The sequence below is a fragment of the Saimiri boliviensis genome, chromosome 9 (assembly GCF_048565385.1).
Source record: "Saimiri boliviensis isolate mSaiBol1 chromosome 9, mSaiBol1.pri, whole genome shotgun sequence".
Taxonomy (NCBI): Eukaryota; Metazoa; Chordata; class Mammalia; order Primates; family Cebidae; genus Saimiri; species Saimiri boliviensis.
In genome coordinates this window covers 80,389,181-80,415,371 of record NC_133457.1, presented here as the reverse complement: position 1 = coordinate 80,415,371, position 26,191 = coordinate 80,389,181, and positions in this window count along the sequence as shown.

Sequence of the window (26,191 nt, the reverse complement as noted above, 5' to 3'; positions counted from 1 at the left end):
GGTTTCACTATGTTGGCCAGGAGCAAAGTGTCTGTACTGCAGGTCCATGGCATTGTCAACTTCTGTGCTCGTTCAAGGATAATGCAGGTAGGTGGAGAATCAACGGAGTGAAGACAATGCTTGCAATAAAAGTAGTTGCTGCTGCTTAAAAAAAACTGGGCCCCATGTAGGATGTTTCACACAGATTAAGTAATTTTCATAAGGAACATACAACTTAGGTGTCATCGCCCTATTTTGCAGATGAGCACACTGAGGCATAGAGAAGTTAAGTGATTTGTAAACTGTCACTTGTAAGTATCAGAAGCAGCTCCAAAATCCATGTTTTTCCCCCTACAGAATGTGACACGACTCAGAATCACCAAGAAGAAAAACAAAAACTGAACTTGGATAAGGGCAGATATTGGCTGAGTATATTCGACATTACCTCTCTGGTTTTGACACAGGGACGTGACAGGTTTGATTTGGCAAGATGCGTTGAGTTGGTTTCGATTCCCGGGGCCACGAAGGATGGCAGCACTTTGCACAGAATTGGGCTTGTTTTGCCTTCCAGGGTGCCACACAGCGCGGTCTGCCCCTCGGTTTCCCGTACAGAGCCCAGCTCCCCGAGGATTGCAAGCCCCGAGGACAGCTGATGATCTCATTCTTGGTGTGGAGAACAGCCTTGCCGTTCTCATTATGGAAGCAACCCCACCAGCAGTAGGTGATGACTGCACCTAACTGCTTTGGGGGGCACCTAGACTCTTAGGAATAACTCATTTCCTAGGCAAGATTCGCTAAAAGCAGAGCCTGATGAGAAATCCTTGTGTAAGTGATTCAGTGGGAGTGACCATGGCAAGGAGGACATGCAGGGGAAAAGCCAGGCGAGGATGAGGTCTCAGCTGGAGACTAGCTTCAGCTTGATCCTACAGGAAGTTTCAGAGCATGAATTGCACTCCAATGAGGGCCAGTTTCAGGGAATGCTATTTAGTTTCTGACCAAGGCCTGCCCCACAGTGGGTGGGAACTTTGAGAGGCCAAGGTGGGTGGACCATGAGGTCAGGAGTTCAAGACCAGCCTGATCAAGATGGTGAAACCCTGTCTCTCCTAAAAATACAAAAATTAGCCAGGCGCAGTGGCAGGCACCTGTAATCCCAGCTACTTAGGAGGCTGAGGCAGGAGAATTGTTTGAACCTGGGCAACAGAGTTTGCGGTGAGCTGAGATTCCACCACTGAACTCCAGCATGGGTGACAGAGTAAGATTCTATCTCAAAAAGAAAAGAAAAAAGAAAAGAAAAGAAAAGAAAGACAGCTAAGCCAGAAGACATATTGGCTACAGAGTTGGTAAAAAGCCTGCAACAGCAATCGCTGGAGCTGCACAATGAAGTCAAACTGGTACACGCATTGCTCTGTGAATATCTGTACAATAGACAAGAGGTAACTAGACTTTCATCTTTGCTCTGAAGTGGGGCTTGTGCTTTTTAGATGTTTTTTCAGGAACTAGGGAGGATCCAGGTGTCACCTGATCACACGAATCACTGACTTTTTCAAAGAAATTTGGCCAAAAAGATTTGTTGGGCTAACAACAGTATGTAGGACTCCTTCCAGGCAACTCAAATGAGCTAATCTTGCCCATCTCATAGAGTGACCTGGGGATGTCAGGAGAGCACACAGAATGTTTTCCATACCTGAGAAGACAGCCAGCATCTCAGTGTCACAGAGAGCAATGCCGTGCTAGCTTTATCGCTCTATCTGATACCCAGAGGAGATGACTTCTTAAAAGTCCTGTATCTGATCCCAATACCCAACGTAATACACTCACCAAGACCTCTAGTTAGCTTGCTTTATGCTTTTCCTTAAGGACAAGAGTCTTGCCTAGCTGAGTACTTGATCCTCAACAAATATTTACTGAGTAAATGAATGAGTGCTGAGTATATGCCTCTGATGACTTTATAAGTTCTCTGCTGAAACCCTTCTGCACTCTGACTTCTGATGCTGAGCCCCGCACAAGGGAACTTTGTGGTTCCCTTCTCAGGTGCCTTCCTGGTAGGTTATACCAGTAGGAGACTCCCAGGGAGATTGGAAGACTGGAAGTGGGGCAGAGGGGTGAGGAGAGAACTTACCGTTCTTGTTTCGCTGCTCTCCTGATCTGCATGGCTCCAGCAGTAGCACTTTCCCTGGTGACACTATCTGGCTCTCCTTGTCAACTTCTGTCTCCTAGGACTAGCCTCATATCCCTATAGAAGGACCAGCAGCAGCTAGGTAATACATCTTCTTTATCGCTCTATCTCCATGGGGCTCCTCCTAGATTCTAGGTTCTTTCAGAACTCAGATTTCTTCCCTTTGTTTGTCTAGCCATTAGGGTGGAAGCTACTTCCTGCAGTTACTACCTTAGCATTTTGTGATTTTCTCCAGTATCCCCGCAATTATATTCTCTTTGTTCAAATACTTATGTGGCTTTGGTTTTTTGACTGGCCATTGACTCTTACATTATCTTTTAGCAACCTGTGATGTAGACATTGCTATCTGCCTTTTGCAAATGAGGACAGCAGTGTAAAAAATTGTTGAGTGTCCTCAAGTTTACACATCTAGGACATCTTGGACCAGGTAATATGCTTTAGTCCGAGAGACTGCATTGGAATCCTGCCCTCGTTATTTATGTTGTTCTATAGTTTTTAATTTACATGTGGCAAAATTCACCCGTTCTATTGCATGGTTCTATGAATTTAGACAAACACGTAAAGTGGCATAATCTCTACCACAATCAAGATATGGAATTATTTCAACATTTTAGAAAAATTCTCCTGTTCCATTACAGTCAATACTTCCCCTACCCCCAGATCTTGGCAACCATTGATCATTTTCTCTTCTTATAATTTTGTCTTTTCTAGAACGTCACATAAACACAAAATATAACTTTTTGAGTCTTCTTTCATCCAGCAAAATTTATACAAAATTCATCCATGTTTTTGCATGAAAAGTCAATTCTTTTTTGTATACTGTAGTCTTTCCATTCACCAACTGGGAGAAATGTGAGTTGTTTCCAGTTTTTGGTGATTATGAATAGAGCAGCTATAGACATTCACATATGGATTTTGTGTGAACTTAAGTTTTTTTTCTTAGATAAGTACCTAGAAGTGGGAATTCTGCATCATACCATAGCAATATATCTAACTTTATAAGAAATGACAAAATGGTTCCAAGGGGCTGGATGACTGTGCATTCCTACCGACAGTATATGAGAGTTCCAGGTGCTCCATATCCTCATCAGCACTTGGCACTGTCGGGTTTTGTTTATAGCCATTTCAATAGGTGTATAATGATGTGGAATGCTGTTAAAACATCTGGAAGAGACTTTGGGTCACTTCGTCTGGAAGAGACTTTGAGTCACATAAGTTCAACTTGAAAGGCTGTATAACATTGGGTTAAGGAATTCAGGCCCTGCAGCCGGCTTTGGTACTCACCACCTTTATGAATAGCAACCTCGGTTTTCTCATCTGTTAAATGAAGATAATAATAGGATATCTATTCTAAAATATCGTCCTGAAGATTAAATTGGTTAATATATGTAAAGCACAGATACAGAATATGTAGCACCTAACTGCTAATTATTATTGCTATTATTTTTCTCAGCTCTGGCCCACCTTGCTTAGCTACATGGTGCCAAAATTTGCAGAAAGACAAAGTTGAGAGGACACACCTTGGACTCCAAACAATAAATCTTAAAGTCTTTTAGTTTGCATCTTCTGTCTTTTCAAATCACTGCACCACGCATTTGTCTTAAAGCCATTTCATATATAATTCAATGCCCATCCTTACTTTGCAAAAGTCCAATTTTAAAGACAGCATTTGAACTTCAGTGATTAAAGAAGGCTTTTGAATTATTGTAGATTCCCATCTCCATCCAGACAATATGCTTTTAATAGGAACGCAGCTTGTGATTTATACCATTTCACTCTGCTCTGCAGTGCAGTCTGCATCATCAACATTAAGACGAAATTACCCTGCAATCACAAACATGGAGTTCATACTTGTAGTAATTGCACAAAGAAAACCTCATTATCCTGCAATACGCACTTCAAAAACAAACATATAACCTTTTCTCCCTCTAGTGGCACATTTAAACAGCAACCTCAAGTATCACAGAGGCGGGTCTTGACTTATTACAATCGAGAGAAACAAATAGTTTATGCTTGGGAGAATATTTGTTTATTGTCGATGTAGTAAAAAGTTTGCATTTTCTTTATATAAAATAATATTGCTGTCAAGATAACAGGCTAGATCATAGCAAGAGGAATTTTGTGATTTATCCTCACTTGGCACTTTGCTTTTTATCAAAGACAATAAAGCGAAATCTACAAATGCTAGTTAGTCAGGGATTCTGATTCCTGGTTACCTGTTGGAAGCATGAGACCCCTCCCAGTTCCCTGCCCTTGCCCTTTATGTGTTTATGGGCTCTAGAGCTGAACAATAAAAGTCTTACTGCAGAGGGTTGAATAGTGCCCCAGAACTCATGTCTACCTGGAACCTCAGAATGTGACCTTATTTGGAAATGGGGTCTTTGCTGATGCAATTAGTTAAATTGAGGTCATACTGGATTAGGTGGGCTTTAAATCAAATAACTCGTGTCCTTATAAGAAGAGAGAACACACAGAATGAAAAACACACAAGGAAAATGTCCATGTGGAGATGGAGGTAGAGATTAGAGGCACATGTTTTATTTTTTTTAAGACAGAGTCTTGTACTATCGCCCAGCCTGAAGTGCAGTGGCACGAACTTGGCTCACTGCAACCTACACGTTCAAGCGATTCTCCTGCCTCAACCTCTCGAGTAGCTGGGACTACAGGTACATGTCACCATGTCTGGCTAATGTTTGTATTTTTAGTAGAGATGGGGTTTCACCATGTTGGCCAGGCTGGTCTCAAACTCCTGAACTTGGCCTCCAAAAGTGCTGTAATTATAGGCGAAAGCCACAGTGCCCAGCCCTGTAGTAATACATCTGTAAGCCAACGGATGCCGGTAACCACAGAACCAGGGAGAGGGGCATGACTAAATTCTCTCCCTGAGTATCCAGAAGGAGTGAACTTTGCCAGCACCTTGATTTTGGACTTCTGGCCTCTTGCGCTGGTGCAAGAATAAATTTCTGCTGCTGTCAACCACCCAGTTTGTGGTAATTTGATACAGTAGCCTTAAGAAATTAATATTCTTTTTTTTTTTTTTTTTTTGAGACAGAGTTTCGCTCTTGTTACCCAGGCTGGAGTGCAATGGCGTGATCTCGGCTCACCGCAACCTCCGCCTCCTGGGTTCAGGCAATTCTCCTGCCTCAGCCTCCTGAGTAGCTGGGATTACAGGCACGCGCCACCATGCCCAGCTAATTTTTTGTATTTTTAGTAGAGACGGGGTTTCACCATGTTGACCAGGATGGTCTCGATCTCTTGACCTCGTGATCCGCCCTCCTCGGCCTCCCAAAGTGCTGGGATTACAGGCTTGAGCCACCGCGCCCGGCCCAAGAAATTAATATTCTTACTCCAATGGATAAAAACAGCAACGACCATGATTTCAACAATTTTGTGTAAATTAACTCATGTAATTGTCACCATAACACTGACATAGGTACTGTTATTACACCTATTTTGCAGACTAAAACTGAGTTTCAGGGAAGTTGGGTAACTTGCTTATTTATGTGTGGCAGCCATGTGTTCTCTCATGCCTTCCAAGTAAGTACCTGAGATTGTCATGTGTTTTCTGTTTTCTTTTCAGTTGAGCCTCGACCTCTCTGGCTCAACTGACCTTCCAAGTAGCTGGAATAATAGGTACATGCCACTGTACCCAGCTCATTTTTGTATTTACTTATTTATTTTTAAAGACGGGGTTTCACCATGATGGTCAGGCTGGTCTTGAACTCCCGACCTCAGGTGATCCTCCCGCTTTGGCCTCCAAAGCGCTTGTATTACAGGTGTGAGCCACCATGCCCAGCCCATTTTTGTATTTTTTTGTAGAGACAGGGTTTCACCATATTATCCAGGCTAGTGTTGAACTTCTGTGCTCAAGCCATCCACCGACTTCAATCTTCGAAAATGCTGGAATTTTAGCTGGGCATGGTGGCGTGTGCCTGTAATCCCAACTACTCAGGAGGCTGAGGAAGGAGAATTGCCTGAATCCAGGAGGCGGAGGTTGCGGTGAGCCGAGATCGCGCCATTGCACTCCAGCCTGGGTAACAAGAGTGAAACTCCGTCTCAGGAAAAAAAAAAAAAAAAAAAAAAGAAAATGCTGGAATTACAGGCGTGAGCCTTCTGTTTTCTTTATGTGTTTGCTAGTTTTAAATTTTGCTTTATTAAAGAATAAATTTAAATTACTGAACAGTTTAAGATACAGTAAACTACTCACATCTTAAATGTACAGTGTGATAAATTTTTACACTGGTAGACATCCATGTAACCACTCCTGGAAGATCTGTCATGATTCTTCTTAGACAGTATGATTTCCAGACTTTTTAATATTATAATATCACAAAAAGTAATATAGGTTCTTTATAAAACTTTCAAACATTGTAAAGCTACAACAATAGAAAATATCTCTCTCACATTATCCCTTATTCCTCCACCAAAGGTTAATCATTGTTAATGCATAGAGTGTGTGTCCTTCCGGACCTTTTCTAAGTTATGTTTATATTTGTGTCTGTGGATATACATATAAAACTTGTATAAGCGTATATGTTTTTACACATGTACATGCAAGCATATGCACATACATGCACACACACAGAAACACACAGTTTTTCTAATGTGGCGTAATTTAATGAATAACATTCTGAAGTTTGCTACATTTTTTTACTTAATAAAAACTTCTGCCTTTTAAAATGTTCAGGATATAGATCTACCTGGAAAGAGTAGTATTTTTCCTTCTCTCGGTCAATTCTACTTTAGCATGAAAGAAGTTTCCAAATGAAGAAAGGTGGAGCAGACATTCCTGCTGGGCCCACCCCACTCCATTCCACCTCCGCGCAGTCTTACTGCAGCAGGTGGCGAAGCAAACGCCCACATTTAGCAGACTCCTGTGCAGCTCGGGGGCCACATTCTTTCCCAGCAGACAGCTGTGGGATATGGAAGATGGCAGTGACTGAGAGACTCTTCTCCTGGTTATGGCCGATTGTGCTTTGCCTATATCTGTGGAGCAGAGATCTCCTGCTCTCCAAAGGCAGTGTACGAGAAATCCATTTATCAGATGAGTTCCTGCAGCTCATGTGGTGACATGGTTTCCTGGCCCCAGATCATTACCGAGGCTGTGTGGCCTGGGAGCCAGGAGAAGGGTTTGTGGCTTCCTGATGGTGGCCAAGGCGCGGGATGGTATTCTGGGGATCACTCCCAGAAACTGTCCAGAGCCTGGCTGCTGTGCTCCAGTCGTTTTGCAAGCCCCTACTTTCTTGTAGTAGATCCCTTTCTGTTTAATGTAGGATGACTCTGACATCTGGGATTAAACTATTACCGAATCAGAAAAAAAGAAAGCAGGACAGAGAAAGGCAACAACTGGAAAGTTCTACTTTGGGACATCTCTGAATTATTCACATACATTAATGAAAATGAATCATTCTGTTAATCAATGCTGAAATGAACGCTAAGCAACCGCGGATGACCCAAAACATTTAAATTTGGCTTATATTGTGTTAGAACTTGTAATTTAACAGAGACATTTCATGCCCTGGAATTTCACACTCCTGCTGGGAAATCACAAAGCCACGTTGGGAACGTGTGACCTCCTCTTTCCCAATTCTTCTCACTTAGCATCTCACTGGAGGAGGCCAAAGCCATCTCTCCGACGAAGCTCAGAGCTCACTGAAGCTGTAGGGACATTTGCAACAATTGTAGCATCATAGGCATGGCCAGAATGAGAGCGGTGATTGTTCGTGATGTCTGGGTATGTGTCCGCCATCCCACAGTAACCATGAGTAAGGCATTCATTTGGAATATTTTCTCCCCACACTTTATTATATCATTATTATTATTTTTGAGACGGAGTCTTGCTCTGTCACCCAGGCTGGAGTGCAATGGTGTGATCTTGGCTCACTGCAACTTCTGCCTCCTGGGTTCAAGCGATTCTCCTGCTTCAGGCTCCTGAGTAGCTGGGATTACAGGTGACTGCCACCATGCCCAGTTAATTCTTTTTGTATTTTTAGTAGAGATGGGGTTTCTCCATCTTGGCCAGGCTGGTCTCGAACTCGTGACCTCAAGTGATCTGCCCTCCTTGGCCTCCCAAAGTGCTGGGATTATAGGTGTGAGTCATCACACCCTGCCTCCCACACTCTATTCTAAGTGACTCATTGCTCAGTGCCCATTGCCCAGAGGACATTATGAAGTCCTGGAGGCTGCCAGTCTCCTCACTGTGACTGGAGTCATGGCTGTAAGCTCTGCCGGCTTCATGCACCTGGGGAGAGTGACCAACAGCACTGCCCAGAGTCCTGGGCTGACTTTGCTAGAACAAAGGGCTTGCAGGATACGTACACAGTCATCATGACGTGCTGATGGCAGATTATGTGCTATTTGCACATTTGGTTTTCTCTTTCATGAAGGGATGTCCAGATGGTCAGGACGTTTCTGATGCTCCACCTCCAACCCGCAGTGCTCGCCGCTCTGGGCCTGCAAACAGTGTGAACCAAACTGGAGTTCGCTAACCCAGTGCAGTAAGTCCAAATGTCCACACTGAGGTTTGTAGTGGGAGAAAGGAGAGCATTTATTTGCAAGATGCCAAGCGAGGAGAATTAGGAGCTCTCACTTAAGATCTGACCTCCCCTGTGACTTGGATGTATGGGTATTGAAAGGCAGAGGTAAATTTCAAGGAAGCGGAAGTTACAGGCAAAGTCATAAATCAATACATGGAGATTGTCCTTTGGTTCAACCTGAAGAGTTGAGATGTCTTGAAGTGGGAGCTTATAGGTCAAAGGTAGATTCAAAGATGTTCTGATTTTTAATTGGTTGAGGAGGCAAAGCTTTGTCTAGAAATGTGAGATCAGCAGAAAAGAATGTAAGCTCCGGCCAGTGGCATGACCTCCTCTAGGCACTTCAGGAAGAAATCTAGAATAAAGAGCAGTGGTCCCAGGTCAGTCCTCAGTTCCTCTTATCTGAGGTCTGTGGGCCAGCAGATCCATTTGAAGAGGGTCTGAGTTTCTGAGAAATACCTCGAGAACACATGTTAAGATGTTATCTTTGGTGAAACCCGTCTCTACTAAAAATACAAAAATTAACTGGGCGTGGTGGCCTGTGCCTGCAATCCCAGCTACTCAAAAGCCTGAGGCAGGAGAATCACTTGAACCCAGGAGGTGGTGGTTGCAGTGAGCCGAGATCGTGCCACTGTACTCCAGCCTGGGCAACAAAGCAAGACTCTGTCTCAAAAACCAAAACCAAAAAACAAAAACAGCTGTTACCTTTAGCTTCTATAGGGAACAAAACATCTCATAACTCTAACCTTTTTGGTGATTGTTTTAAGCTGCTATTTCCTTCTTGCTCGTCAAGTTGCTCATTTGCTTCTTAGGGCTGAGAAAGGCATTCATTTGGAATCTTTTCTCCCCACACTTTATTACATTATTATTATTTTTTGAGATGGAGTCTTGCTCTGTCACCCAGGCTGGAGTGCAATGGCGTGATCTCGGGCTCACTGCAACCTCTGCCTCCTGAGTTCAAGCGATTCTCCTGCTTCAGGCTCCTGAGTAGCTGGGATTACAGGTGACTGCCACCATGCCCAGCTAATTCTTTTTGTATTTTTAGTAGAGACGGGGTTTCCAAGAGCTATGTTCTTGGAATTTCCCTTAAAGGAACTCGAAATTTTCCTTTATTTCTATCCTTAAGGGGATCTTGCAGGCCCCAATCTGTCTTGAGGTCTTCCTACTCTCTATGGCAGTTCTCCTGGACTCTCTTCCTGAGGCCTCCCAGTGGTGTTAGGAGCGGGCTTGGCCTATGTGCAGGGCAGGTCTGTGGAGGAGTCCGTGCCCAAGGAGTAGCCCGCAGTCAGTACATATCCCAGCTTCTTCACCTCTCAGAGGAGGCTTCTCTAATGTGTGCCCTACACAATCTCCCAGAGTTTGCCAGTAGTTTTAAGCCCCATTTGCTCATGTCTGTAACCTGTTCATTAACTCACCCATCCTTCAATGCCACAAGTCTGGCTGAACTGGGAGAGATCATAGAATAAGTATTGAAACTTCATCTTTTGTTTGAATGTTTATAAATATAAATAGTCATATTGCTTCATAAAATTGTTGAATAGAAGTCATTCCTGAGAAGTGATCTTACTGATTTTTAAAAATCTGTAAGATGTTTGAACAGGAAGGCATCTTAGCATTATTAGCCCCTGTTGTAATGTATGAGAAAACTAAGGATATTTGGAGTTTTTTAAGGAGGAAAAAAGCTTTCCTGTACCCTCTTACGTTCAGTGCCTGAAGACTGTAAATTAAATGGACAGAGACATATTAAAAGAAGAAGGACAGCTTTTATTGATGCTAAGATTTTTACGTGCCTGGGAGCTTCTCAGAAAAGAAATGAAAACACAAGCAAGAGGTTAGATTTGGGGGCTTATATAACATTTTAACAAGGGGTGACAAATTCTGAAAAAATAATTAGATAAAAAATGGGAATTTGAGGATTTCTAGTGGTGATAAAATGTGGGAAGATGACTAGGAAACATATGGAGGAAAGAAATGGAAGATGAGGGCTATTTATTTATTTATGTTAGGAGAGATGGGGTCTCACCACGTTGCCCAGGCTGGTCTTGAACTCCTGGGCTCAAGAAGTCTGCCCATCTCAGCCTCCCAAAGTGTTGAGACTACAGGTGTGAGCTACCACACCTAGGCCAATAAGGATGATTTCAGTAAGGTTTATTTATGCAGACTAATCTTGGTGTGACTTTCCATTTCTGGTAATAAAAGTCACTTTCCTTTTCCTGGTATAGAGGAGCACCTTCCTCAAAGGAAAATTTCTGTTCTGCTTTCAGGCAGATAAGGGAAGGACAGAGAAATTTTCCCGCGTTTGTTGTTTTTCAATCGCCATCAGTTTAAAATAATACTCATGCCCACATTACATATTTTGGGGTGGCATATTCGGATCCCCTTTAGGTTCTAAGAGAACCCATGAGGATCCAGAAAAGAATGAGTTATGTAATGGGTAATCCTGACTTATAAAACATTTGATTCTAACCTCAGAATTAAGAAGCAGAGGGGGAAACTAATGACCTTGAACTGAGACTACAGGACCCCCAAACCAGAGATGTGTTAGGGATTTCTACATTGTGTACCATGGAAGAGAAATCAGAAACCCTGAATGTTAAAGTTAAAAGTGAAGGCAGGGCCGGGCGTGGTGGCTCACGCCTGTAATCCCAGCACTTTGGGAGGCTGAGGTGGGTGGATCACCTGAGGTCAGGAGTTCAAGACCAGCCTGACCATCATGGTGAAACCCCATCTTTTATAAAAAAAAAAAATGTGAAGGCAGAAAGCTTTCCCCTTCAACTTGTCAGCTTTCACGATAAAGAAATAGGGGTAAGGCCGGGCGCGGTGGCTCAAGCCTGTAATCCCAGGACTTTGGGAGGCCAAGGCGGGTGGATCACGAGGTCAAGAGATCAAGACCAACCTGGTCAACATGGTGAAAAAAAAAAAAAGAGAAAGAAAAAGAAATAGGGGTATAGAGAAGACAAGTGATTTGTCTGCCATGACCCAGATAGATAGACAGACAGATAGATAGATAGATAGATAGATAGACAGATAGATAAAATTATAGACTGAGATACAAGTTGGAAGGAACAGAAATCTCAACTCAAAATGGCTTAAGCAGTACGAAGATTGTTATTTCTTGTAAGTGTTGTTGGAGAATAGCATCAGGGTGACTAATTCAGTGGTTCCTCAAGGTCATCAAGGATCATATTCCACCCTTTTTCAGCTGCCGAGACTTCCACAAATTTTTTTTTTTTTTTTTTTGAGATGGAGTTTCGCTCTTGTTACCCAGGCTGGAGTGCAATGGCGCGATCTCGGCTCACCGCAACCTCCGCCTCACAGGTTCAGGCAATTCTCCTGCCTCAGCCTCTTGAGTAGCTGGGATTACAGGCACGCGCCACCATGCCCAGCTAATTTTTTGTATTTTTAGTAGAGACGGGGTTTCACCATGTTGACCAGGATGGTCTCGATCTCTTGACCTCGTGATCCACCCGCCTCGGCCTCCCAACCACAAATCTTAAGATTAACTCTTTTATGTTCTCATATGGCTTCCTAGTTCCCTGTGTTGTTTGCAAATGCGTATCTGTCCAATAGAGAGAAATAAGCCTATTTACTCTGAGGTTATATCCTTTTGCCGGTAAAATACTGACGAAAGATTCCACCCAGACTTCTCTTCCACTTTACCAAAATTACACAGATTACACATTTTATCAGCTAAAAGTAAGCAAATCACTGACAAGGGGATTCCCCTCCTTTCTACCCTACTGGGCTACAGAGGCTGTCACCTGCTCTGTGTGCGTGATTGCAGAGGAAGGTCATACATGGAGGAGAGTAAATATAGGAAGGGATTAGATTAAGAACCAATGTAGTCTCTCTGGAACCCAGGATGTAGGAAATTTTGGGACCCAAACCAGGTTTGCTCCAGAGTTTAGAGACATGTCCAGTAAAGGTTGTTGAAAATTAAGGATGATGGTACGGATGATGAGGCTGAGATGCTCCTTAAATTACTGTGACAGATCAAAGCTGTCACATAGACGCTCATCAAGAAAGTGTTGACTTAATAAATGAAGATGAATCACATTCTCGGAGACTGTAAGGAGTCCATGGAAGAGAAATCAGAAACTCTGAGCGTTAAAGTTAAAAGTCAAGGCAAAAAGCCTTCCCCTTCAACCTGTCAGCTTTAATGATAAAGAAATAGGGGTGTAGAAAAGTTAAGTGGGGGCTGTTTGTGGCCAAGAATAACACAAATGAAAAAATGAGAGTAGAAATTCTTCCAGGTTTCACCTGTATGAAAGAGAGAAGGGTGCTTACTTTATCTCACCACAGTTTCACCCGTGGAAATAGACCTTCTTGTGGCAGGGTAACTCTGCTAGCCTCTGCCAGGTGCGAAATGAATGATCACACAAGACCTCCTGTCTTCCCCTGGCACTGGTGTTCTGCCTCTCTGCAATGCCTGAAAAGCAACACACTTAGTGATTACTTTGGCTTTCTAAAAATCTTTGTCCTAGGAAAGAGGTGTCTGGGATGAAGAACTTGAGTACTTTGAATACTGAAAAGGCGTTTCCTCTGCTGCAGATTTATTACCTGGCATCATTCTAATGTATACACTAGTCTTTGATGGGGGTGTTACTTAGTCCCTCTCATCAGAACTGGAAAACGAATAATTTTAATCCTGGATGTGCAATGACGAGGCCCAGACCACTAGTGCCTGTTAACCACGCCGAGGGATGACTTTGGTGGCCCTGCCTGGGCTACCAGCCGGCCAACCCAGGAACCCAGCTTTCTCCCCTCCATTCACCTACTGCCTCGTTATCATTGCGTCTCAAGGCAGGCCTCTGTGAGCTGACGCATGTCAAACCTGAGGAGCTGCTCATGGGGAGGTTTCCTGATGCCCTCCTGCTAGCTCCCCCATACATAGTCCTTTGGCCGGCTTCAGACTCTCAATTCCCCAGCCTTCCCCTTGGGCTGTATGGACTTGGAGATTGATGAATGCACTGGGCCGCAGGGAGCTGCACAGAGTTCCCGCCTCCTGGAAGACATCAATTTGGCTCCGCCTTTTCCCTTTAGTGGTAATTGAATGTCAGGATAACAGATGGAGGGTGGGGAGAATAAACTAGTCTCACTTTCCACAGGTGGGGGAAAGGCTCTGTGGAGAAAGGAAGGGTTAAAATGTTAAGATTTCAAGACTTGGCCAGGCGTGGTGGCTCACGTCTGTAATCCAAGCACTTTGGAGGTCAAGGCAGGTGGATCACCTGAGGTCGGGAGTTCAAGACCAGCCTGATCAACATGGTGAAACCCCGTCCTAAAAAAAAAAAAAAAAAAAAAAAAAGATTTCAAGACTTAAATTTCAGTTAAGTTTGGTGCTCATTTTTCTTATTAGTTTGGAGAAATTTGGCAAGAAAATTCAAGTACATTCTAATTTTTCAACTATATGGTGACTACAAATCTTCTTTATAAAGCTTGATATTGGGCCGGGTGTGGTAACTCATGCTTGTAATCCTAGCACTTTGGGAGGCCAAGGTGGGTGGATCACCTAAGGTCAGAAGTTTGGGGAAAGACTGGTCAACATGGTGAAGCCCCATCTCTCCTAAATAATACAAAAATTAGGCAGGTGTGGTGGTATGTGCCTGTAATCCCAGCTACTCAGGAGGCTGAGGCAGGAGAATCGCTTGAACCTGGGAGGTGGAGGTTGCAGTGAGCCGAGATTGCTCACCTGCACTCCAGCCTGGGCAACAGAGCTAGACTCTGTCTTAAATAAATAATAAAATAAAATAAAACTTGATATTAGCCAGGCACCACGGCTCATACCTGTGATCCAAGCACTTTGGTAGGCTGAGGTGAACCCCTTACTTCAGCCTACAAGTTTAGACCAGCCTTGGCAACATGGCAAAATGTTGTCTCTAGAAAAAATACAAAACATAGCTGGGTGTGGTGGTACACACCTGTAGTCCCAGCTACTCGGGAAGCTGAGGTGGGAGGATGGCTTGAGCCCAAAAGATGGAAGCTACAGTGAGCCGTGATCATTGCCACTGCACTGCAGCCTGGGCGGCAGAGGAGTGAGATCCTGTTTTAAACAAAACAAAACAAAAACTAGACACAGACGCATCCACAAGAAACCTCCTAGATAGTAGGAAGCCAGAAGGAAGAATTCTGAGACAGTGGTTAAAGCACCTGCTTAGACATTTATTTATTATTATAATTCTCAGCAAGTCAACTGGACATGTCTATAAATACTGAAATACTTGTTCTACTGACATTTTTATATGAAGCATTGGCTTTTTTCTTTTGTTATTTTGCTATACAAAACTTTGATAACCTTTGGTTAACTTTATCTGCTCATCATCCATCTCCCTCTGGGTGAAGCATGTTTTTTTTTTTCTTTCTTTCTTTTTTTTTTTTTTTTTTTCAGACAGAGTCTTGCTCTGTCACCAGGCACCAGCCTGGAGTGCAGTGATGCGATTTTGGCTTACTGCAGCATCTACCTCCCAGGTTCAAGCAATTCTCCTGCCTCAGCCTCCCAAGTAGCGGGGGCTACAGGCATGTGCCACCACACCCAGCTAGTTTTTGTATTTTAGTAGAGACAGGGTTTCACCATATTGTCCAGGATGGTCACGATCTCTTGACCTTGTGATCTGCCTGCCTCGGCCTCCCAGAGTGCTTGGATTGCAGATGTGAGCCACCGTGCTGGGCGGAAGCATCTGTTTTTGAGGAAACCACCCCTCTGTAACTCTTGGTCAACTTACAGGTGAAGATGACCCCACCCACCCCTGGCTGCAGCAGTGGTCAGATGACCCAGTACTGGTAAGTCCACGTATTCAATGGATCCTCAAAGAAGCTGTCCCAGCATTGAAGACAGGACCCATGGCAAACCTAATTACTTTATTATGTGATGCCTCTTTGACCACTCGGAAAAGAGAAGTCCTCTTTCCTATGGTATTGCAAGGCATAGGAAGGGTGTAAACCTGAAGATACAGTGGCCAATCTGATAATTATGTCACTGTAAAGGAAAGCATTAAAAGGCCATGCAGAAAGAGGAAGAGGACCCGTGAAGATGTCACTTGAACTGAATCTAGCCATGCCTGCCGTCTGACTTTTCTATTATGTGAGTCAATAAATTCATTTTTGTTTAAGTCTATTTAAGTCAGAAAACTTATAAATGAAAGCATTCTAATGCCATCAACAAGGTACGTCAGCTTTAACTTCGGATTTTATCCTGGTCAAATCCGTTACTCATCCGCTCTGCTGTTTCCATTCCAATCCAAGCCAGTATAATGTGTCCACATAGTGTACTTTCCAAAGAGTAGCTTGTGGCTTTTGTTTTTTGCTATTTTGGGGGGTGCTTTTTTTCTTTTTAAAAATCTCATTTTAATATAATGTATAATTTACAAAAATTTGAAACAGTAAAAAGATTTTCTGCATACCCTTTATCCAGTGTCTCCAAATATTAACCTCCTAATCCATCACAGATACAATGTTAATTCCAGGAAGTTAATACTGATACAGTACTGTTAATTAACCTTCAGACCTAGTCACACATCACCATTTGTTGCACTAACTTTCTGTTCCAGGACAAGGTTCCAATCCAGGATCACAAGTTAATATAGTTGTCTTATTTCCTTGATTGAACCTAACTTAATCTGGAACCATTCCCCAATCTTCATGATTTTGTGGCTCTGACACTTTTGAAGAGGATGGGCCAGTTATTTTACACAATTTCCCTTGATTTAGGTTTGTCTGATGTTTCTTCAGGGTTAAGTTCAAGTCACACATTGCTGGCAAGAGTGGCACAGAGGCGATATTGCGTCCTTCTCAGCACATCCTATCAGGAGATACATGATGTTGCGGAGCAGGGGTCAGCAGATTTTTCTGTAAAAGACCAGCTAGCAACTATTTCAGGGTTGGGACAGCCCGTGCCATCTCTGTGGCATATTTTTCTTTGTGTTTGTGCCTGTGTGTTTATAAAGTGTGAAATGCATCCTTAGCTCCTGGTGCAGGCCAGATTTGGCCCATGGGCCAAAGGACCCCAGTTGTAGAGGGAACCTTTGAAAATGTAAGCCATTACAAGCATGCCTCTGCTTCAACTGCTGGTCCCCTGCATTTGTTTTTTCACTTCCCGTAGTAAAAGCTTGAGTCCTGTATTAGTTCTCTGGAGAAGCAGAACCATGGAATGAATAGGACGTGTGTGTGTGTGTGTGTGTGTGTGTGTGTGTATGTGTTTATGTGTGTAGAGAGAGACAGAGAGAGAGACATCTATTTTGAGGAATTGGCTCACATGAGTATGGAGGATGGTAAGTCTAAAATCTTAATGAGATTTTAGGGGCTGTTAGGCTAGAAACCCAGGGAAGAGCTGCAGTTGAAGTCAAAGGTTATCTGCTGGCTGAATTTCCTTTTGCTTTAGCGAGATCAGTCTTTTGTTCTTTTCAGACTTTCAACTGATTCGATGAAGCCCACCCACAATATACAGGCTAATCTGCTTTGCTCCAAGTCCACCATTGAAATATCAAGCTCACTCAGAAATAACCTCACAGAAACATTGAGCATAACGTTTGACCGAATATCTGTGTGCTGTGGCTCAGCCACGTTGACAAATAAACATAACTATCATCAGTTCTTACCTTTGTGATCCAGGCCCAGTTACTTCTCCAGCCCTCCTTCCACATTCTCCTACTTGATAACTTTGCTAGGTCTAGACCTGTACTTCTCAAACTCTCCAGTGCCTGAGGCTCACCTGGAGGGCTTTGGAAAACAGATCTCTGGGCCCCATACCCAGAATTTCTGATTCAGTAGGTCTGGAGAAGTGCGTAAGAATTTGCAATTCCAAAAATTTCTCAAGTGATGCTGATGCGGCTATCCTGTGGTTTGCGCTTTGAGAATCACTGTTGTAGATATGTTCTTCTTTCTCAACAAACAAAAACAAACAAAGCACCCTTTGAGCTCAGGGACTTTGTCTGGATGCTCCTTCTGCCAGGAAGAATCTTTCCTTAGATATTTGCAGAAAATTGGGTACTAATAAATGCTTAATAATTGACTTAACAAACAAACAAAAAGCCTTATTTCACAGCATTTGCTGGTCTCTAGTATGTAATTCCTCCTGTCTGATTTTTTTTTTTTTTTTTAAAGACGGAGTTTCACCATGTTGGTCAGGCTGGTCTTGAACTCCCGACCTCAGGTGATGCACCCGCCTTGGCCTCCAAAGTGCTTGGATTACAGGTGTGAGCCACCACGCCTGGCCCCTCTTATCTGATTTTGAGCTACCAATATTATGTCCCTGAATGTGGAGTTGGGAAGAGATGTTTCCCACTGGTTCTTACAGTCTAACGTGAGCTGGCTCAGCACACCACTGTTTGAGTGACATTTTCACAACTCTACTCAATGTGACCTCCCCTGGAGAGGCTTCCCCGACCATCTGTTAAAATAGCCTTACTGTCCCCCAGGCCTTCCATTTCTTTTTATTTTAGTTTATTGCATTTATTTCTACCTACTATAGGTTTCTTCCTCTACTAAGTAGTAAACTCCAAGAAAATAATAATTTTTTTGTTTAATTCCACGCTGTATTGTAACCTCAGTGCCCAGAAAGATGTCTGGCACAGAATAGGTGATCAGTAACTACTTGGTTCAATGAACGAATGAATGAATTTATCTATGCATTTCTTGTCAGTCTCCCATATTAACCCACTGATAATTCCACAAGGGTGAGAGTTTTGTCTACTTTTGTTCTTCATTGCATCCTCATCCCAGACGCATAACAAGTATGGAAAAAAATACTTTTTGAATTTTTTCTTTTTTAGAAATGGAGACTAACTACATTGCCCAGGCTGAACTAAAACTCCTGGGCTCATGTAATCCTCCCATCTCAGCCTCTGAGTAGCTGAGACTACGGATGTACCCCCACATCTGGCTTGTTTTGGAATTATTTAATTCACCAAGTTGTGAGAATAACAAAGAAAGTGGGAAATTATGATACAAATGTAAAAAGAGCTTTACACCTACCCAGCCTGTAAACATGTAGCTCTTTGATGGAGGGAGCAGAGACAAGGAAGATCTTGGGACATCTCTCCCCTTTTAATAATCCTATTTGCCAATGGGAAGAAAAAAAAAAAAACACTGTAAGTGGAAACTGTCTCAGGGTCTGCCCCCAGGAGAACTCACAGTGCAGCACAGGGCTAAGGGGTTATGATTACTTTTCTTGGTTGCTACTCTTCAAGAGTTTACAGTTGAAGAAGCTACGACCTTCGCACAAGTTAGGAGAGCACAAGATTGACCAGGCTCCCTTTTTCCAAAGAAGTGTGTGCAGCAGCTATTTGGAAGGAAATCCAATCCAAGAAGCCAGAACTTAGCGAAGTGATCCAAGGATCAAGAGCAAATACCCTCTTATAGAAGTAACCCTTTTCTAAGTTGGCTTGTCAGACCGTGTCCCTGAAAAGGCAAAACTGTTGAGGGAACCCGGTGAGTGTCAGCCCAAGAAATACGAGCAGCTCATCTACTTATCTTTTAGTGACCTTCTGGAATGACAGCCAAGCCACCGACGCTTCCCTGTTTGCAAATGATAGAGATCTCATTTCGGGGGGACGACAGGATTGATGTGGCAGCCGTAGTGCCATTAGACCTGGAAGATGCTCTGTTCTCATTACTGTCTCCTGGCAACATAGCACCAGATGCCGCCGTGACTATTAATGATCCTCATTCATGTAACCTTTAGTGCCTTCCTGCAAATCACCCAGGCTGCAGCTGGGGACTGCTGCTATCTGCTTCTGCTGTCTCCATCTCAACAAATCTCTTCTTCTTCTCTTTGAGAAAAGAATTATTAATGAGATTTTATCTAAGGAGAGGGTTTCTGCCTCTCGATGGAGATGCTCACTTTCCAAGCCATCCCCTATTTGCTAAGAAAGATAACGGCATTCCCATTCCTCGGGAGCCTGTCAGTAATCCCTTTCATTGACTTTATCTGCTGGCTGGAATATGTAATTTGTCTAATATCATTGCTTCTTCATATGCAGGGCTTAACAATAAACGTGGAATTGGGAAAAAGGGGAAATTAAACGTGACTAAAATCTCAGTGGAGTTCGTGCCCTTTATCAGCTTTCACCAACTGCCGGGCTGGCATCATGCAGGTAACGATGGGTCACTCCAGACTCGGACTCGAGTTTCTTGGCTTCTCAAGCAAAGGCCTACCCTCGGAAAGGCAAGGAATATCAAATTGCTTCCAGCCGGGCTGCCTAACTCCTTTAGCCGTTTGCTTTATTTGTTTCTTTAGATCTCTGAGATGTTGGCCAGAGGTTCTTCTTGAGGGTCATTTAAGGCACTTCAGATAGTAGAATCGCCCCGCTTTTCCCTCCATTTCTTCCCTTCCTCTAGTATGTATTTAGTGAGAGGTAAAATTAGTGGTTTCAGAATACAAGCTTGAGAAGGAGCCAGGGGCATGCGTGAATCCTGGCTCTGGGATCCTGAGCTGATTGCTCAAACTTACTGAACCTCAGTTTCATATCTGTAAAGTGTGAATAAAGGCACCTGCTGCACCCAGGTTGTCAGTGCATTAAGTGATACAACATGAGAAATTCTTAGTCCAGTGTCTGGTACATAGTGAGGACTTCAAATGGTGGCCTGGTGTAGTTGATTGTTATATCAATGGCCCTCGATGAAACATTCTTCCTGATATGGGTCACGACGCACCTTGAATTTATTTTTTTTTTCAAATATATATATATTTTAGATAGAGTCCTGCTTTGTTGCCCAGGCTGGAGCACAGTAACACAATCTTGGCTTACTGCAGCCTCTGCCTCCTGGATTCAAGCGATTCTCCTGCCTCAGCCTCCCAAGTAGCTGAGACTACAGGCATGCGCCACCTTGCCTGACTAATTTTTGTATTTTTAGGAGAGACAGGGTTTCATCATGTTAGACAGGCTGGTCTCGAACTCCTGACCTCAGGTTATCTGATTCAGCCGCTTCAGCCTCTCAAAGTGCTAGTATTACAGGTGTGAACTACCACGCCCAGCTTCACCTTGACTTTAGAATTGGCCATGTGACTCACATTCAACAATGGGATACCAGCAAATGTGACTTAAGTGGGGGCTTGTGTACTGGGGTCTTCCTTCTGGGAAGGCTGCCACCATCATATGAGGAAGCCTAGTCTGTATCCCCCTAGACAAAAAAAGACCACATGGAGAGAGGCCCTGCCAGCCCTGCAGCTGAGTACAGCTGCATAAGTGAGCCCAGACAAGACCAGCCCAGGGCAGAAGAATCGTGAGGCCAACCATAAAATATGGAGAAAAAAAATGAATTTTTAAATTTCAAGTCACTAAGCTTTGGAGTCATTTGTTACGCAGCAAAAGCTAACTGATTTACCTAATACTGGTTGCTTTCATGACTTGTGTCATACTTAAATTGCACAGTATTCCTGTGTGTGTTGGGTGATGCTATCTTCCACTTTGCAGATAAAGAGGTTAGCATGCAAGGTGTCAGGTGGATGTCTTCTTGATTGTTCAGATCCTTAAGATAGTTGCTAAGGAAGATGTGCATGTACAAGCATATTCATGCACTGTTCTTAGGGGATTTTTACTCAGATGGAATCCTATGTTGGTCTCTTGATACTTGTTAGCTTTTCTTTTCTTTTTTTTTTTTTTTTTGAGACGGAGTTTCACTCTTGTTACCCATGTTGGAGTGCAATGGCACGATCTCGGCTCACCACAACCTCCGCCTCCTGGGTTCAGGCAATTCTCCTGCCTTAGCCTCCTGAGTAGCTGGGATTACAGGCACGTGCCACCATGCCCAGCTAATTTTTTTGTATTTTTAGTAGAGACGGGGTTTCACCATGTTGACCAGGATGGTCTCGATCTCTTGACCTCGTGATCCACCCGCCTTGGCCTCCCAAAGTGCTGGGATTACAGGCTTGAGCCACCGTGCCCGGCACTTGTTAGCTTTTCTAATGTGCATTCAAGAAAACATATTGGGCTGAGGAAACAAGCTTACAAACCAACCCAGCTCTTCTCTCGTGTCTTAGATGGAGATTCCTTGGTGTTCTAGGTCAGCAGAGGGATAAAAGCTCCCAGAACCTCCTGTCCTTGAGAGCTTAGATAGAGGGCAATCTTGTGGATGTCTTCTTACTCCCTCAGGGCTGACTTCGCCTCCCAGTGAATAAGTTACCACACACCCAAAATGGTTCCATTATTAGAAATGCATTTATTGGCCAGGCACGATGGCTCATGCCTGTAATCCTAGCAATTTGGGAGGCCAAGGCAGGTGGATCACCTGAGGTCAGGAGTTCAAGACCAGGCTGGCCAACATGGTGAAACCTCGTCTCTACTAAAAATACAAAAATTAGCTGGGTGTGTTGGTATGCACCTGTAATCCCAATTACTCCAGAGGCCGAGGAAGGGGAATTGTTTGAACCACAGAGGCAGAGGTTGCAGTCAGCTGAGATCGCTCTATTGCACTCCAGGCTGAGCGACAGAGTGAGATTCTGTCTCCAAAAAACAACAAAAACCGCCACCCATATTTATTTACGCTAAACTTTGTAGACGCTAAAAGCCTCCTCGAAAATTCAGATATCCTCAAAGGATGTCACATTCATCCAGTTAACTCCTTCTCACTGTGAGACAGGACATTTATATTGGTGGGCGGCCAACATGGAGGCATTGCTCTAGGGCAGTGCTGTCCAACAGAAACGTAATGTGAGGCCCAGGTGTCATCTTAAATTTTCTAGTAGCTGCATTAAAAAGTATCCACAGTGAAATTAATCTAAAAAATATTTAACCTGTTTCAATCTCTTGTTATTTATTTTGAGACAGGATCTGGCTCTGTTGCTCAGGCAGGAGTACAATGTTGTGGTCATGGCTCACTGCAGCCTCGACTTCCTGGGCTTAAGCGATCCTCCTACCTCAGCCTCCCAAATAGCTAGGACTACAGGCATGCACCACTGTGCCTGGCTAATTTTAAAACTTACTTTTAGAGACAGGGTCTCCCTATGTGGCCCATGCTGTTTTTGAACTCCTGGGCCTAAGCGATCCCTCCACCTCAACCTCCCAGAGTTCTAGGATTACAGGTGTGAACCACCGTGCCCTGCTTTCTTTTTATTTCCAGGTATAATCAATATTAAATAAAGATTAATGACACATTTTATATTTTTTTGGTAGTATATTTTTTTTTTTGAGACGGAGTTTCGCTCTTGTTACCCAGGCTGGAGTGCAATGGTGCGATCTCGGCTCACTGCAACCTCCGCCTCCTGGGTTCAGGCAATTCTCCTGCCTCAGCCTCCTGAGTAGCTGGGATTACAGGCACGCGCCACCATGCTCAGCTAATTTTTTTTGTATTTTTAGTAGAGACGGGGTTTCATCACGTTGACCAGGATGGCCTTAATCTTTTGACCTCGTGATCCACCCGCCTCGGCCTCCCGAAGTGCTGGGATTACAGGCTTGAGCCACCGCACCCGGCTTTTGGTAGTCTTAAAATGCAGTATGAGGCACATTTCAATGTGAACTCCCCACATTTCTGGTTTTCAATGGCCACACAAAGCTAGTGGCTACTGTACAGTCAGACAGGTCCAGAGACCCAGCTTACTGGATTGTATACTGGAGGCAATAATCCTGACTGCATAGCACGCTGTGCTCCTTAAATGAAATCATGTCTGAAAGTTCTGTGTGTTTTAAAAGTCTTTGTGCAGTTTCAAGCTTTAAGAACTTCAGAAGTTGCAAACTTACAGAAACCAGGATTTGAAATTATGACTGTTTAAATTTGCCTGACACATATTTACTTTCACAAGTTCTATTTTGTTAATCATTTACTTATTTATTTTGTGGACACAGGGTCTCACTATGTTGCTCACTCTAGTCTCAAACTCCTGGCCTGAAGCAATCTTTCTGCCTCAGCCTCCCAAAGTGCTGGGATTACTAGTGTGAGCCACAGAGCCCTGTCATGAATTTTAAATAATACATTTTAAATTAATTTTTTTCGTTTAAAGTACACAATTTAATGGCTTTTAATATATTCACAGATATATGCAACCATCACCATAGTTAATCTTAGGACATTTTTGTCACCTCAAAAAAAAAAGTGTGTATCTTTTAGCTGTCACCTCCCTACCACCCCACTCTTCCCTGCCTGAAGCAATCACTGATTGTACTTTCTGCCTCCACAGAGTTCCCTGTTTGGGACTTTCTTATTAATGGAATCACAAAATATGCGGTCTTTTGTGATTGGCTCAGCTGCCATGACTTAAATGATGTCTTGAAGGGAGTTGTACCCTCTTATGGTAAAAGTCCATTCTACAAATACACTATATCAACAACTCCTGCTACACGACGGTAACCCACTTGAAGACAAACAGTGTATCTCACAGTCAATCCTCCACCTTCCTCACGGTGTTCACCGTTCCTCAGAACACAGGCGCTCAGGAAGCATCAAGTTATGATTTGTTGAATTAGAATCATCTTCGGGTAATGGGATGTAAATAGCTAAGGCCACACAATTGGCAAAAATAGCCAATAATATAAATATGTCAAATGGTTTCCATTCCACTATACGAACGCAGGCTCTTCGGATGGGGTTATTGAGGGATAAACAGAAAAGGGCGCGGGCAGGTCGGCTGTTGGACGAGTTACCCTGCTTTTTGCTCCTGGCGTATTGCTGACGTTTTCTTTGGGAGAGAGATCCTACAGGTGGGGGTGCGGAGGTGCTCATAGTTTGGGCAGCCTTGGGAGTCTTACTCTGTTGTCCAGGCTGGAGTGCAATGGCACAATTTTGGCTCGCTGCAACCTCCACCTCCTGGGTTCAAGCGATTCTCCTGCCTCAGCCTCCCGAGTAGCTGGGATTACAGGCATCCACCACCACACCCGGCTAATTTTTATATTTTTAGTAGAGATAGTGTTTCACTATATTGGCCAGGCTGGTCTCCAACTCCTGACCTCAGGTGATCTGCCTGCCACAGCCTTCCAAAGTGCTGCGGTTACAGATGTGAGCCACCGTGCCCAGCCACATTAACTTTTAAAACGTACAGCAGTCTCTGGGTAATGCTTCGGAGACCATGGATCAGTAGCAGGTTCTGTTGCTCTAAGACTGTTTATGGTGGGGACAGTGACATCAAAACTGTCATGTATGTATGGAAGCCTCCGTTTTTGGATGATCACTAACAGCAGCCGATGAAAGTTTACAACATGAAATAATGGATGGCAGTAATACATACCATAAGACAAAGGTTAAGTTGAATGTAACGAAAACTTATTACTATTTCAACATTTTCATAATTAACCTTTCCAGTGCTATTTGTTGTAAGTTTGTAGATTTATACTTTGGAAATAATGGAAGCTTAAACTTGCACCAGACTTTCAGATACCCTGTGTTTATGTTATTCACCATAGAGGTGGGAAGAATTGCTTTCCCCAATCACTCCTAGCCTGTCTCCACAAAATGATCCCCAAAAGAGCTATGCTGCAGAGATGGTTCTACCAGCTCTGATGGTCAAGCCGGTCTGTGGTGGCAGCCGGCCCTTACATGACCTGGAAAATTCCTCACCCTAATTTGTCTTTGGGAATTAGGACCTTCTGCCTACCTCAGAGAGCTGGCAGACATTTTTCCTGTTCTGCGGGGCAACTAAACTGCTTTGCATTTTTCTGGAAGCACCGAAGAGAAGAACTCTGCAACTATGCCGCGTTCCTGGACATTTATAACAACTGCCATGTGTGGGTGAAGCACAGGAGTAAAATTGATAATAATGAAAAACATACCAGGAATGTGTAAAAAATTTGGTTTCAAAATCAACAGTTTCCATGATTTTGAAGGCTATGACTAAGATCCACATTACTCTATTCAGCTAACTCTGAGTTTGTTAAGAAAAAGTGTCCCTTCCTCTGAGAGAAATAGGCTTGCCCCACTATACATGGCTTCATGAATGGAATGTGACCGGATTTCAGCCTCAATTTGATTGAGTGTATTTGTAGACAACCCGTATAACCATACATGGTGGCCCCGGCTACTACTTCTCAAGACAGAAATGGTATAATGAATAGGGCAGAAATCTAGGTGGCTCATGAACTAGTTTGGATAGACCAGATTTCACTGGTTGGGCTATGGTCCATTCCCTTGCCTTTAAAAATTAAATAAAATACACACCTTTTGAAGACAGGAAAAGTGACAAAGACTAAATGTCCGTAACTTTATTTATTTAGAGGCAGAGTCTTGCCCTGTCGCCCAGGATGGAGTGCAGTGGCGCGACTCACTGCGACCTCTGCCCCCTAGTTTCAAATGATTCTCCTGCCTCAGACTCCTGAGTAGATGGGATTATAGGCACCTGCCACCATATCCGCTAATTTTTTGTATTTTTAGTAGAAATGGGATTTCACCATGTTGGCCAGGCTGGTCTCAAACTCCTGCCCTCCTGCCCTCCTTGGCTTCCAAAAGTGTTGAGATTACAAGCGTGAGCCATTGCCCCAGGCCCTCAATGTTCTTTAGAAACAATGAAACTCATCTTCTGACCTCTGCCACTAGACTAAAAGACATTTCATTTCGTTAATATTTTCTGTCCTTTTTCCAGAAAATT